The sequence below is a fragment of the Sphaerodactylus townsendi genome, linkage group LG02 (genome assembly GCF_021028975.2).
Source record: "Sphaerodactylus townsendi isolate TG3544 linkage group LG02, MPM_Stown_v2.3, whole genome shotgun sequence".
NCBI classification, from domain to species: Eukaryota; Metazoa; Chordata; class Lepidosauria; order Squamata; family Sphaerodactylidae; genus Sphaerodactylus; species Sphaerodactylus townsendi.
Window position 1 is genome coordinate 43,715,428 of NC_059426.1, and position 15,318 is coordinate 43,730,745.

General features: G+C 44.4%; 1 pseudogene; it reads left to right on the plus strand.

Moving 5' to 3' along the window:
- The first annotated feature begins 14,342 nt into the window (after positions 1–14,342).
- Positions 14,343–15,318, plus strand: part of LOC125426229 — a 53,477-nt pseudogene continuing 52,501 nt past the window's right edge.

The following is a 15,318-nucleotide window of genomic DNA, read 5'->3' on the forward strand; positions in this document are numbered from 1 at the left end:
CTGTGGTTGTGACAATTATTTCAAAGAATAAAACCAATAAAATCAATCCAAATAATAAATCTCAAATAATGGGGCATTTTCATAATAAAAACTTAACACTGCCACTCAGATAGTTGGAGACTATCTTTGGGACACACAGTGGGAAGCATCTGCACACCTTCGAAAGCATTCAGGGCTGAAGAAGATGAAGCAGGTCTTGCTACGTTGTTTGTCAACTGCAAGTTCATCAGAACAAATTACTGCAGCAGATCACAATCTTATTGTTGAGCCATTTTAATTAGTCTGTGAGGACTGAGGGCTCTTTAGGAAGCAAGGCACCCAAATCAGATCTTTAGGTGAGCTTCCTTTAGACCTAACCTCACATTATAGGGTCAATGTCATAAGACAGGATTGTCAACTGGCATGTCACATTTGGTAATGGTTATTTACTGCCAGGGCACTAATATAGATAGTGATGAAGGGAGGGGGAAACCCCAGTCTTAAATTGGAAAGGGCATAGCAAATTACAGCCAACACTGGAAAACACTCTGAGGCAAATTATTCTGTCCTCAAGAGGTCTGACCTTGTTTGTCATCTACGAGGCCCTTGGCACGATCTTCCAATCACAATCCCCGATGTTTAATTGCAGGAACTGTGGCAGTGATGACAACAGCTACAGGAGGAAGGAGGCTACCCTCATCTCCTTTCACTGATGCCTCAAACATAATCTGGACAGTATCCAGTGCACTGGGAACCATAGGAAATGTATTCCTCAGATTCTCTGATGTTAAACATACTGGGAACTACATTTCCATAGATCCCGGCAACTCAGGAATAATAAAACAGCATAAAGGGGAATAGGATGGAGGGCGGGGAATGAAGGAACACAAACAATAGCAGAGAGAACTATTCCCTTTTCTTGCGTGCAGTTGTGGCATCTGCTGTCCATGTAGGTAAGTGGAATTGGGTGGTTTGGAGGAAGAGGAGGACAAGATTTAGAAGAAGAAGAGAAGAGTTTGGATTTATATCCCTGCCCTTCCCCCCTCACAACAAACACCCTGTGAGGTAGGTGGGGCTGAGAGAGCTCCAAAGAACTGTGACTAGCCCAAGGTCACCCAGCTGGCATGTGTTGGAGTGCACAGGCTAAACTGAATTCCCCAGACAAGCCTTCACAGCTCAGGCGGCAGAGCGGGGAATCAAACCCGGTTCCTCCAGATTAGAATGCACCTTGCTCTTAACCACTACGCCACTGCTGCTCCACTGCTGTAATTTAGATTACAATTCAAGGGAATTCGTATTCCAAGTGCACAGAACATGAACTTTGGAGGTATTTTTTGTTCCAGAGGCAGCAAGACAAAAAAAGGAAATGAATAGAATTAAGACTGTGGAGAGTCTTAATGGTAGCATTAAGGTCTGCTGGGAACCACCATGGGCCTCCAGACAAAAGTTGGATGTGGACCTCCTATTTGATCCTGATCTAAAACAAATATTGTAAGCATTGGTTTTATTCTCAACAGAGCGGCCATGTGAGTTGAATCTCTCAAAGGTGTCTTCCTGTGCCTGCACTAACTTTAGAAAGCAACTCTAGTCCCCTGATTGTGAAATCCAGCTAGCTCCAGACTCTCTTTTCCTCTCTTCTTCCCTCCCAGCCTATTTCCTCGAAGAGAACAAAAAGCATGAAAGGAAAGGCACATTGGGCAATTGAAATAATCTTGGAAATAATTCCCAGAATGCTTCTGGTCAGATTGGAGGTACAGATCCTTAGCAGAGGTACAGAACCTTACCAGACCTTCCTTAAAAGTCAGTCTCATTTTATTCAATGAGTCTTACTCCCAGCTTTCAGTTTTTTAATGGCATAAGTGGTTTTTTTAATTTAACATATAACATTAATTCATTATTATGTGTTTTAATGGGAATTTTATCTGCTTTCCTTCCATTCAAACAAAATTTTTTTCTGTGTATAAGGCTTTATTTTCAGAGGATACATTTATGGACCTGATGAAACAGCTTCTAACCGCAAAAACTGCAATACATCTATTATTTTTTAATGGTGGCACAAGTTTTCCTTTTTGGTTTTGCCACAACAGACATGGCTTCCCCTGGAGAAGCTGTCTTTTGTAATTATTCCATTTGTACAAAGATTTCACATAGAGTTTAACCCAATAGATTGTTTTCAGCCTGGGATGAGTTTTGGAAAAAAAAAGTGCTGGGCATGCACAGAATGCCTTTCCTTTAGTGCTGAACAACTGCAGTCTCCTTTCTTCCCACACACTTTAATAATTCAGTAGCATACTTAAAGATGCAAAAGAAGCGATGGGATCACTGAATTATATTTTTAAACCCCTCTGTAAAAATGAGAACAGGTACCTATATGCCTTGTTCCTTCATAAAAATGAAATAAGAGGCTTGCTGGATCAAACCAGAGATCTCTTCAGTGCAATGTCTTATTTCCCACACTAGCCAGCCAGATGCTTCCGGAAATCCCACAACAGGGGGGGGGGAAAGGCAACTGCCAGCCCACACGTTTGCATTGGGAGGCAAAGAAAAAGCCAGACAGCAAGTTTCTTGAATACAGAACTAATGTTTACTAATCTCGTACCAAAGACATTTAAAAGCACCTCACTGTATTCTATCCATATACGTGTGCGCCTCCATACGTGCCTCTGCCATCTTTAGATGCAGCTGATACAATTTAAATTGGAGAATCCTAACACGTATTGCTGGGGACAGTGCTTTTTACTTGCCCTTAGATCGGAGGCATAGCTCCAAGGGCGTGGGGGGGGAGGTGCGCGATGCACTGGGGCGCGCCATTGTGGGGTGTGTGGCGAGGGTGGTGGCGGGGGCATTCCAGGGCGGGGTGGGGGCGGAGTACACACCAGTGCACCGAGCACTTTCCCCCCTTGCTACGCCTTTGCCTTAAAGTATTTTGTAACCCTTTGCATCTCACACCCTGTATGAATTATGCCCTCCTCCTTTCTAGGAAAGTAAATATAACTTTGCCACTATACATGTTAAGCTTCTACTAGAGACTAACTAAACAGATGTTTAATATATTTTGTCATGAGTCTAATGCAGGCATTGCTCATTAATCCCACCAACAAGAGAAACTATGCAAGCTTCTCTCACAAAGCCTGTTAAGAAGACGAACCCCTGTAGTAATTTTCATTTTCCAAGTTTGATTTTGAAATGTTTATTCTTTTATTTACATTCTCCGGGTTTACTGATTCTAAGAAAAGTGGGTAACTAGACTGTCTGGATATTTAAAAATAAACCCAACCAGCAAAATCCCCAAAATACCTTATTGTATTTTTTTTTTGGGGGGGGGGGGGTTCTCCTGAAAAAAAGACCACAATGAACAAAAAGCAAAAAAAAAATGGTTTCTGAAAAGTGCAGAACCTTTTTGGAATTTTCCGGGCCTGTTTGGTCTGCAGCCTGAAAAAAAGAAAAATAAAACCTCTATACCCCTCCCTCTATCACGTACTTGCAGCCTGGACAGGCCCAGTGTTCAACTTTGTTCCTGCCTCTGGACACCACATGGATCTCTGGGGCAGCAGGCGGCATGGGTTCAGGTCTGTGCCACCTGCTGCCTCCCTGACCCACGTGAACTCCTGAGGCAGGCGTATTTTTCAGGTTTGGGCTTAATAACCTGAACATTTTTGGAAAAACCTGGAAAAGCCAGTATGTGGTATTCGCTTTTTGTGGACTTTTTGAAAAATTCTGGGTTTAATAAACTTTAACCCAAAAAATACCAAGAATTTTATTTTGCCCACCCCTATCCTATTGCCTGAAGGAGTGGTGGCAAGAAATGTGGTTTTCTGACAGAAGTTCCCTTACCATCCTAGGGCTCCTTCCGCACAGGCAAAATAATGCGTTTTCAAACCACTTTCACAACTGTTTGCAAGTGAATTTTGCTATTCTGCACAGCTTCAAAGAGCACTAAAAGCAGTTTGAAAGTGCATTATTCTGTATGTGGGGAAGGAGCCTAGGAGACATGACAAACCTAAGTTCCTGCAGCCAAAGTTTCCTGCAGCCCATTTCATGAGATGCAATGAAAAGCAGGATTTACCTGTTGTGATATACCGATGCAAAACTCAAAATACAAAGTGAGCAAGGTGGCCATTTACAGTAGCTGTAACTGTGTCAGATTAAGTTCGGATTAAAACACTTAAACCTACTGTTAGTCCTTGTGGTGCCACAAAACTCCTTTTCATTTTTAAGGAAGAACAGTTGTACCACCCCCAAATGTATTTTGCCATGGAATTATTATCCTTTCCAGTAAATGAATAAGTATTATTTGTTTAATGATAAAGAAATTTTTAAAAATCTGTTTCCCTGGAAACTGCAGGGTTTTTTTTCTATGATCCCATCTTATGCTGTATAGGAAGTAATGACAGAAATGGCAGCAGAATGGAAATTATACCTTGCTTGAAATGACAAAATACCTTGAACTGTTATGAGGATGAAGTTGAGAAGGTATCTTGTCTTCAATTGTTTTGAAGATGAATAGGGCAAAAATACGAGGACTGTTAAATATGAGCCTGGGAGCCACTCTTCTTGCTGAAATGGATTCCTTGCTTTAGCAGAGGTGCTTACTAGGGTGGAGTGTGGTGGGGTTTTTTGGCTTCAATGGAAAGCACATTTCTGGATGTATGCCTTGAAATAAAATGTGAAAGGATTTAATCACTGTCTCAAGTTTCAGTTAGAAAGAAGAAATGTTTCATCTTTTAGGGTAACTTTTTATTAAATATCGAAGCCTTTATATATAAAAATGAATGATATCAAACATAATATTTCTATGCTGCCTCATCAGAATCCTAGGCCAAGCTTCAAGACGGGAAACATCGGTAGGGGTTGGGGTCGGCAGACATGACGCCGGTAACTCCAACCCCTCTGGGACCGTTTCAGCGATGAACAGTCCCAGAACTTACTGGGACGCATTGAACCTACTGGTCGACTCTACCTGTTTGGCGGCTCCTCCGGGACACGCTAAGCCGAGGTTAGGGGACACGCCTCTGCCTGCTCCCATGCCACTGCCCGCGTCACAGGGCAGAGGGGGCGTGTCCCCAGGCCTCGGCGATGCGCCAGAGGGCCGCAGAGCAGGTAGGTTGACTGGACATGGGGGGAGGGAAGATGCCTTCGAGCCGCTGCCATTCACACGGCAGTGGCTCGAAGCCGCCATTTTCCGTAAACCTAGCTCGGGGAGCGAGGTAGGAAAACGGCAGCTTCGCGCTGCTCGGGTGGAGCGAGGGCGGAGTGGCTGCGAATCAGCTGCGCCCCCTGTGCGAACGGCTCCCTGGGGACTGCGTTTTTGCCGTCCCTAGGGCGTCGTATTAGGCCTGGGCGGAAAGGGCCCTAGTCAAGGTGACTTACAATTAAAAACAAAATCAGAATAAAAGCTATCCATAAATTATAAACACAGAGACAAATTATCCAGAAGGGCTTGCAGGGGAATCTCATTTCCCCCTCTCCCATTATTTCCTCTATCCCTTCCTTGATATCCCTATATGCCATTCCCTTTTTATGCTTCTTTTTTAATCCTTTCCACCCACTCATCAGCCAGTCTACATTTATCTGCCCCTCCTCCCAGTATTAAGCTTTCTCTTTGCTCCTATCCCTGGCAGCCTTTACCCAGAAAAACTATGGGCTTGCTGGCAGTGCCAGCCATTGGGCTAGGCTAAGTTGCGTGGTGAGGAACCTATAAGAACCTGCAGGGGACACCACATTTTCTCCTGTTTCATCTTCCTTACATTATTACCTATATATCTCCTGGCAACTCTGAACCTTTCCTTTTCATGTTTCCCCCCCCTCTCTCTTATCAACAAACCAATGAATCTACCTAAACTTTATCTGTCCCCCTTCCCATCTCCAGCTATATTATTTACTGTTACACCTTGCCTTTCTCCACAATGAGTACCCAGAATAGCTTGCACCAGTCTCCCCTTTTTCATCTTATTTTCATAACATGCAAAATAGGTTATTCTGGGAATATGCGACTAGTCCAAGGTCAACCAGTGTGCTTCCAGGGCTGAATGAGGATTTAAATGTGGGTCTCCCATATCCCTGTCTGAACCTCTTAACTACTATACCAGGTAGGGCAGCCAGATCTTTCCTGGCAATGAAGGGAGATATTGAGAGGCAGGTCCAAAGGACAGCAATTAGTGGCCATGCCCAATGATGTCATGTCTGGTGTGATAAGGAAACACCAGTGGGTTTCCATAGGTCTTGGGGAAAAGTGATAGAGCATCCCCCAGATGCGGTGCTGGTGCTTCTGCACCAGGCTCAAAGTGATGCCATTGTGTCCTCCCATTTTGGGTGGCCAACTTTAACCCGCTGAACATCTGAGTATCGGTTGTCTGTTCCAGGAATCACCAGGAGACTGCCTGTAATTACAGGGTACCTTAGAATCCTAACACCATACTGGCTTTCACATCATGACTGCCGTTCAATAGGAGCAAGCAAGCAACCAGGCCAGGCAGTGGTTGTTGTTGGGCCAGGTGCAGATCAATCTTCCCACAAAGGCCAAAACAGCCTCAGAAAGGGTCCCGTCCTCCTGCCTTTTACTGGCCCTTTCCCCACTTACCTTTGTCTGAGGGTTGCTGCGCGCAATTCCCAGTGCGCGCAATTCCTGGTGCGCGCCCCGGCTTCCCCACGACCCCGCGCTCTGCGCGGGGTCATCAAAAGGCGCCATTTGAAAAGGCACCAGGAATTACGCACGCTGAGGGGGCGCGAGAGAGGCAGCATCGGGGCGGCTGCATTCTTGCTGCCCCTGAAGTGGGGAGTGCAGCTGGACCCCGCGCTACTTTAGGAGAGTAGCGCGGGGCTTAAGGTAAGTGGGGAAAGGGCCACTGACAGAAACTAAGGCACAATGGCTGACAGTATTGTTGTGGTTAGTTAACAACGGCCACTGCAGAAGGCATTCATGTCATAAAGATACAGACATTACTTATATTCTTTTTGGAATTTTAACCAACCCTCTCCCTCGTTTATTAATTTCAGACTTTTCTGCAAACCTAATGTTTTCTCAGGTTTGTAGAAAGATCTGCCTTTTCTGTTTTATGGCTCTAATCTCCAGATTTAAGTGTTCAAAAATGGGGGCATATTGAGAAGTATATGTATTGATACATCAAAGTGCAGTCCTAAACAAAGTTATACTCTTTCAAGCCTATTGACTTCAATGGATAAGAAGGCTATAGCTCTGCTTAAGGCTGGCACTGTAAATTGCTTTAAAACAATGCTATTAATAAACTACTAAATGACTCAGTGATCAGTTAGTATCCCAAGGTCTTACCCCAGCCAAAAATGAAATAAAACATCATATCTAAATACATTCTATAAATATTCTAGCAGCACTCAATATGATAATGGTAGCACACTGCTTCCCAAAGAATTATCTGCATATTCCATATAAAGTGCCACTTATTATAAAATGTATTTGCATTAAGCAACCTTGTTATTTTTCAGATTTGACTTGTAATTTTTCCAGATCTAATTGAAAATTTTCTTTTCATGCCAATAACTCAATGATGGTCTTGGTTATTTTTCCATGGAGCCATTAGCAGTAGTAATAAATTGTTCTAATAATTCTTTATGTCTTCAGTTCTCATTTTTATCTTCAGAAATATCAGAAATTGCTAATGCCACACATACATTAACTTTCTGCTTTGTAATTAAATCTACAGAGTCAAAAATGTTGGACCAAAGCATACAATTGCTTTGGAACCCAATCGCATGTATAATGTACTTGACCACCACAATCACGCCAACATTATTTGTTCTTCTTTTAAATATTCGTTACACTTTGTAAGTGTCATCAACTCACAACTGACTTATAGCAACTCCAACAGGGGTTTTTCAAGCCAAGTGAGAAGTGGTTTGCCCTTGCCTTTCTCTGCAGAATCTTCTCTGGTGGTTTCCCATCCAAGTAATGACCCTGCTTAGCTTCTGAGATCCTATAAGGTTGGGCTATACCGTACTATTCTATAGTCAGTTCTTTTCGCTCTAACTGGGATAAAATGCCATCTTCATCAAATGTTTTAGATTAGTTCAGATACAACATGGAACCACTGTTTAATGAACTAACATTAACCAGATACTAACACGATGACCTAAGGAATGTTCTCCAAACATGTTCACTGGAAACATTTCTTACACTGTTCAAATTTGGTTCATGTGCCCTTGCTCTGTTCCCCAGACTGCAGCTGTGAGGTCAAGTGCAGCGTGGGTGGGTGGGTGGTAGATGGTACCAGATGCCAGTGGACAAGCTATTTGGTTGAAACAGTGCTGATCATAGTGATCATACTGTTAACTATTAAAGAAGACCTGGTGGTGGATGTACTTTTAGTATGCTGCATAACATCTGTGAATTAAGAGAGAGTGTTCTTTTCAATGATCAAGCAGAACTGCTTCATTGCATGAACCAGAATTTGGTGAGTGACATCTTTAGCAGCCTCCCCATTCCAGGCAGATGTCGATCTCCACTGGCAGCCATCTCACAAGAGGCTATCTATAAAGAAAGCACATCTGGAGCCAATATTCTCCATCTTTCCAGAGGCCCTAGAAAGTTTATGTCTGCCTTCAGATTCCCTATCCGATCCAATCCAATCTGATCCGATCCGATCCTATCCAAAGCTCCATTATATCCAACCTATTCTAATTCCCAATTCCCAGTCTGTTTCCAGTCCTGTGTCTAGTTAAGGACACATAGGCTGATTACACACGAAATCTTTGCTGCGTAGTGGAGGCCAGTGTCCACTGCAGCAAGATTTCTTGTACGCAAAGATGTAGGTAAGGGGGGATTTCTTGGATTCAAACCCCCCATTACAAGTCTGAAGCTCCGCCCCCTGGTTCAGTATCCTGTAAGGCTTGGAGCACAAATAGGAGGCTGAGGAGAGTGTTTACTTGACTTTACGTGTGTGTGTGAGGGTATTGAGGTTGGAAACAGGAGTTTGCTTTTCTAGGTTTTTAGTGAGAAAACAATTAATGTGAAAGCTGGCCATGGCAGATGCTATTTACCATTCCAAGAGCGGCTGAAGATTCCTAGCAGAGACTTCCCTGCTCTCACACTGCCACTGGCCAATGTTACAGAAGCTGGTGAGCTGATGAAGTTTTGCCCTCAGCTGGGAACCACAAAGCAGGTTGGTTTACTAACCAGGTCCCTGGTGGAGAGACAGGGGAAAGAGTGCTGAAGTCAGCAATTAGTGAAACAAGCCTGATTTCTCTTTTCATTTATGAAATGATTTCAGGTTTTACAAATTAACCGTGATTTAAATAAACCCTGATTTCATATTGTTCTTCAGTTTACCTTATAAAAAACTCTAGCAAACATGTACCAACAAACACATTACACCACTCATAAAAATAGTATTTTTTATTTATTCCTAAATTCATCTCCAGACATTCCCTTACCCCATCAGATGTTCCGCATACACTGTCTAATAGTAACTGATATATTACTGATGGGTCCCATTTAGATCCACTTTGAAATCTAATATCAATATTTCAAAAGCAGTTAATGGGCTTTTGATTTTACAAAGTATAAGATTACTGTTCACAAATTGTACAGGACTCAAGGATTGGTATCATTATATCCTGTATGTTTCCTAATTTATTTTGTATTACATTTAAAAGGACACAGCTAACATTCTGAAGAATATGTACACAATGATGTACATTTTCATTGTGCCATATATCATACCACTATTGGGAAGTTTGAATTTTTGGAAATTCATAAAATGTGACAGTCATGACAAGCTTAGTGCCTTTTTTATGCAGCTTATCCAAACAGTTTTGTGAAAGGATGATTTAGAATCTAGGTAAAAATTAGATTACTCAGTATTTTATACTGAGCGCATACCTCACATGTCAACTCAGGAAATATCTGATTTTCTAACAATTTTGAACAATTGACTCAAATTAAATGTGTGATAATGCAATTTTAAGTTTGATACTCTATGTCTGGCTCCTCTGTTATTTCTGCAAATAGCATTTGTATCTTAGGTTTCTTGCCCCTTGATTTCTCAGTGTCCAGACCAAACAATGTCCTGCATTTTGCCATTCCTTTAATTGCTTTTTGTTGAGTAAAGTTGGGATAACCACAAAGAAAATCTTGGGTATTAACCTAAAGTGGAATTTACGGTATTAATGCCAAAGATTGGTTTGCCTTAACCCACCTTGGAGACAAGGAAGACATGAGGCTTAATTAGGTAGCTACATTTGATGTTGCAAATAAAAAGGTGTGATTATGCCAATTATGTTGTGGCTACCCATCCTCCATGCAGGCTTTTCTACTGTCTGCTGAGGAGGGCAGTTGGTGCCAATTTAGTGAGGTTAGAAATTACCTTTTATATATCGGTTGTGGCGTTCAGTTTGGGGTGTTTAACAGAGTGTGTGCCAGTGGTGTGCTTGTAGACCCTGGGGTTGGTTGGAGAGGTTTCATGTTCATATTTGGAACTATGAACAAAACTTAAATGATAGAGAAGTGAGTGACTGCTGTGACTGCTGTGAGTGACTGCTGTGCATATAAGGGATTTTTTTTTAAAAAAGCTCATAACCCACCCCCCACTATCCAGCAGCCTCTCTGTGCCACTCTTGCCTTTTTTCTGATATTCTGAGTGGATTATGCTAGACAAGGCTTGAGAATCTGACTCCAGGACCAGGTCACCATTTCATGCCTTGCCATCAGAGGTCATTTTGATAAGTGACACTGAGAGAGAATGTGGTCATTTTGAATGGTGTTCACTTGAGTATGGTGGGCATTTTGAGTGGTGCTTGGTTGAGCTTGGTGGTCTTTTGAGTGCTGTTGAGTATGGCAACCATGTTGAGTTGTGCTCCCTTCTCCAGAGCCCTGCCGGCATAACTGAGGATGCCAGCATGACTGGGGGTGGGCTAGGGGTGTTCCCCAAAATGGAATGTCCCTCTCCCCAGCCATTTTGCCCTATGGAAACTTTCCAGGTGGCTGGGAGTTTTCTTGTTTTGCCTTCCCATGCTGCCTGAAAGTTCTGTGGGGGTAACATGGTGGCAGCATTGTTCCTGGCCAGTGAACACTCTGGATTTGGCTGCCCAGCAATTTAGTTTTACTGGAGCTGAAAGAAAGACTTTTATTTGAGTTTGAGAGCTATTCTGAGACATCAAATGAGAATATTAGCCAAAGGATTATAATAGCCTTGGCAGATTTATTGGAGTTTTCAGAGAAAGATATGGAGAGATAAGTTGATAGTCTATAGAATAAATTCTAGATATGCTGCAATGAGAAAGGTCCCATTAGGCACTCTGGTTCATTTTGTAAGGAAGATCAAATTCTGCAACAGTATTTTGACACAAGATTGACAATAGACAATATAGACATAGGCTCATTCCGCACATGCAGAATAATGCACTTTCAAACTGCTTTCAGTGCTCTTTGAAGCTGTGCGGAATGGCAAAATCCACTTGCAAACAGTTGTGAAAGTGGTTTGAAAACGCATTATTTTGCGTGTGCGGAAGGGGCCATAATTATTCTGAAAGAAATCCCTATTAGACAATATAGACAATATAGACATAATTATTCTGAAAGAAATCCCTATTAGAATTTTACACAAGAGAAAAGAATATGACTTCCTAACTGAAAAACCAAAACAAAAAGAGAGATTGTTTTATTGGGAAAAATCGGCGGGTATATTTTTTACTTTCAAACAACAGATTCAGACTGAATATGATTCAAAAAGTGCAAGAATTCCTGAAGTTCCATGAAACAGAAACTTTGGAAGATTTAAAACAATATAAACAAGAATTAAAGCAGCTACAACAAGCAAAGGAAAAGGAAGATACTGGATTGGATGACAAGGGCCTTTAAACATCTGGAGCCTAATTTTAGATTATGAATGTTTAACGTGGAATATAAATGGAGCTAATGCTCCACAAAAGAGGAGAAACATATTTTATTACTTGAGAGCCACATTATAAAAAAGGATATAAAATGTTTGTCCTATAAATCTTTGGCCTTAGATTAAATATAAAATCTTACAAGATACAAAGGAAAGAGAAGGACTAGGCTTACCTGATCTGAAATTATATTTTGCTGCCTGTTGTTTGGTTTGGTTGAAAGAATGGATTCTGTCGAGAAACAGATTTCTGGAATTAGAGAGAGATGAGATTCAGATGGCATGCCTATTTATAAATATGTTAAAGTAAATGAGGATTTTAAAAGTCATTATATTAGGCATGTCATTCTGAGAATATGGGACAAATATAAACCCAGGTTGTGTCAGAAAACACTGTTATGGCTTTTGTCACAAAAGCTGTATATAGATGAAAAATGACATTTGAAGATAGGTGGCCTTTTCACAACGGGACTTTTCACAAGGGGAATGCAAAATGCAAAATGAAATCGAGAGAAGACTTATGGCCCAATTTGAGGGGTGGGTGAAACTGCATCTGGGAGCAGTGCAGGGCCATGCCGACATACTTGCCCCCTCTGCCTCCATAAAGGGAACTCCTGCTGACAGAGAGAACAAAGATGCTAGTGTCCAAGTGTCCCACAGCACTGCGATGGCCAAACCTCGAAGTGGGCACTGCTGTGGAGCTACACTGGTATCTGAGCAGAGGCTGGGGCAGGGGCGTACCTAGGCGAACTTGAGCCCTGGGCAAAACCTGAGTTTGATGCCCCCCCCCATGGGTGGCCACCCTCCCCCACCATGACCAAACAATGATTTTTTCCACCAGGTCGTTTCAAAGTCACCATCACATTATAGAATATCTCCCAACTCACAAATCTGAACGTAGCAATGGGCCATGCCACACAGCTGAAATAATATTTGGAATGCATTTGCAACATGCTTTCAAAATGCTTTTATTACTGCTATGAAAACATTTTATGGTGTTGTATCCAGATCCTTAATTAGGGAAACAGCATCATTTTCAATGTTATTTAAACTGGGGGGGCCTAGATTCTCCCTTTAAGGATTGGATTTCTAAAAGGAGAATCTGGGCTCCCTAGTTTAAACAAGTGATGCTGAAATCCACCCCAAACAGCATCATTTTAAATGGTGTTTTAAACTGGGGACTCCTCAGATTCTCCCTTTAAATCCATGCCGAAGGAGGTAGATTTAATAACAACAACAACAACAACAACATTTATTAGGCACTGAAAGAATAAAAGAAAGAAAGAAAACAAGCAGTGGTGGGAAGGGAGTGAATTTAAAAAGAGAATCTGGGGAAATTTAGGGGGTGCCTGTTGTCAGGGGTGCAATTATTAAGATAGCAGCACCAAAATTTCAGAGTATCTTCGTGAGACCCTACTGATGATAGCCACTTCCAGATTTGGTGAAGCTCACTGGTTCAGGGGGTCCAAAGTTATGGACCACTCAAAGGTGTAAGCCCCCATCTCCTATTAGCTCCCATTGGAAACAATGGGGGATGGGGGCACTCCCTTTGGGAGTCCATAACTTTGGACTCCCTAAACCAAACCTCACCAAACCTGGGTGATATCATCAGGGGAGTCTCCCCAAAAATCCCTGAAATTTTGGTGCTGCTAGCCTAAAATCTGCGCCCCCTGCAGGCCAAAAACGGGAAAACACTGAAAATACAAAATCCCTCACAAACCTGCAATTTTGTCGCCCACCACAAGGTGGCGCCCAGGGCAGCTGCCCACTTTGCCCAATGGGAGGTACGCCTCTGGGCTGGGGCAGTGGGGTCAGAGTGTTCCTGGGGTGGAGCTGACTTTAGTCAGCTTCCACTGGTCTCAGCTTCCACTGGGAACTCTGTTCTCCCTGGCCTCAAATGTTTCACAGCCTTGAAACAATAAACTCTAAAACTTACAACTCAGAACAACAGTCTCCCTTCCTTACTAGTTCCCATTCATACATCAGAGTTACCTTAAACATGGTGCAAAGAGCCTATAATTAAATTTCAAGTTCCCACCTGGGTAGCCTTGCTTCCATCTTCTGCTTCCTACACATTCTGCATCCTTCTGCCTCTAGAGGCTCCGCCCCTTACTGGCTCATTCCATTCTTATCTACGGGTTATACCAGCATTTTCTGTAATTATAGAAACTGGTTGCTTAAATTTCTACCTCTGGCATCTTGCCATGGGAGGAAGTAAGTCCATTGCTTGAATTACATTTGCTAGTTTATATCTCAAACTATGTAATCAATTTTGATAATCACATTGGATCACTATCAGAATGGCCGGGAATATTCTAAATATCATTTGACAGAGGCCAATTGATCTTGAACAAGAGCAGGCCCTGTTGGGCCTGAGAAAAGAATGCTAGATAAACAATAATATCATCAGCAGTTAAACAATGCCAGCAGAGGCGGACCGCCCATTGGGCAGAGTGGGCAGCTGCCTTGGGCGACGGAATTGCAGGTCACGTGAGGGGCGACAAAATGTCTGACCGGCCCCGCCCACTTCGGACGGTGGCTGGCCTGGTCAAGTCACCCGAGCAGCCAGCAGGCTGCAGGTCACTCACTGATGACGTGAGTGAGTGAGTCACATGGGGAAGAGAGCTCCACCTCCGCCTCCTCTGCAGTCCCGGTCCCGCCCATCTTCCCCAGCTTGAGCCTGCCCAGCCCAGCCCCTGTTGGCCCGCCGCAAGCGCAACTTCCACTACTCGCAGCTCGGAGCAGCAGCCGCTAGCCGGCAGGGCAGCGGCTGCCCCAGGGGTCTTCCACATGCTGCCGCCGGCCACGGAGGCCTAGCCTTGCGCTCTGCCACCCGCTTTCCTCTCCGGGCCGGGGACCAGGTCACTCCACGCCTGGGCAGGTCGCCCCGGAGCAGAAGCCGCCGCCCCCAGGAGTCCCTCACATGCCGCTGCTGGCTGCAGCGGCCACTCCTCTCCCTCTGCCGCCCGCTTTCCTCTCTGGGCTGGGGACTGGGTCGCTCCCATGCGCCCGGGCAGGCCGCCCTGGAGCAGCAGCCAGCAGGGCAGCCGCAGCCGCCCCTGTCCCCAGGGGTCCTCCGCATGCCACCGCCGGCTGCTGCGGCCTCTCATCTCCCTCTGCTGCCCGCTTTCCTCTCTGCCACGCGCCCGGACAGGCCGCCCCAGAGCAGTAGCCGCCAGCTGGTAAGGCAGCCGCCACCCCAGGGGGCCCCCACATACTGCCACTGGCCGCCGCAGCCTCTCCTCTCCCTCTGCCGCCTGCTTTCCTCTCTGGCTGTGGACCGGGTCACCCCCCGCGCCTGGGCAGGCCACCCCGGACCAGCAGCTGCCAGTCGGCAGGGCCGCCCCCGCCCCCAGGGGTCCCCCACATGCCGCTGCCAGCCGCCGCGGCCTCTCCTCTCCCTCTGCCGCCCGCTTTCCTCTCCCACCCGGGGACTGGGTTCCCCCCAGCGCCCGGGCAGGCCGCCCCGGAGCAGCAGCAG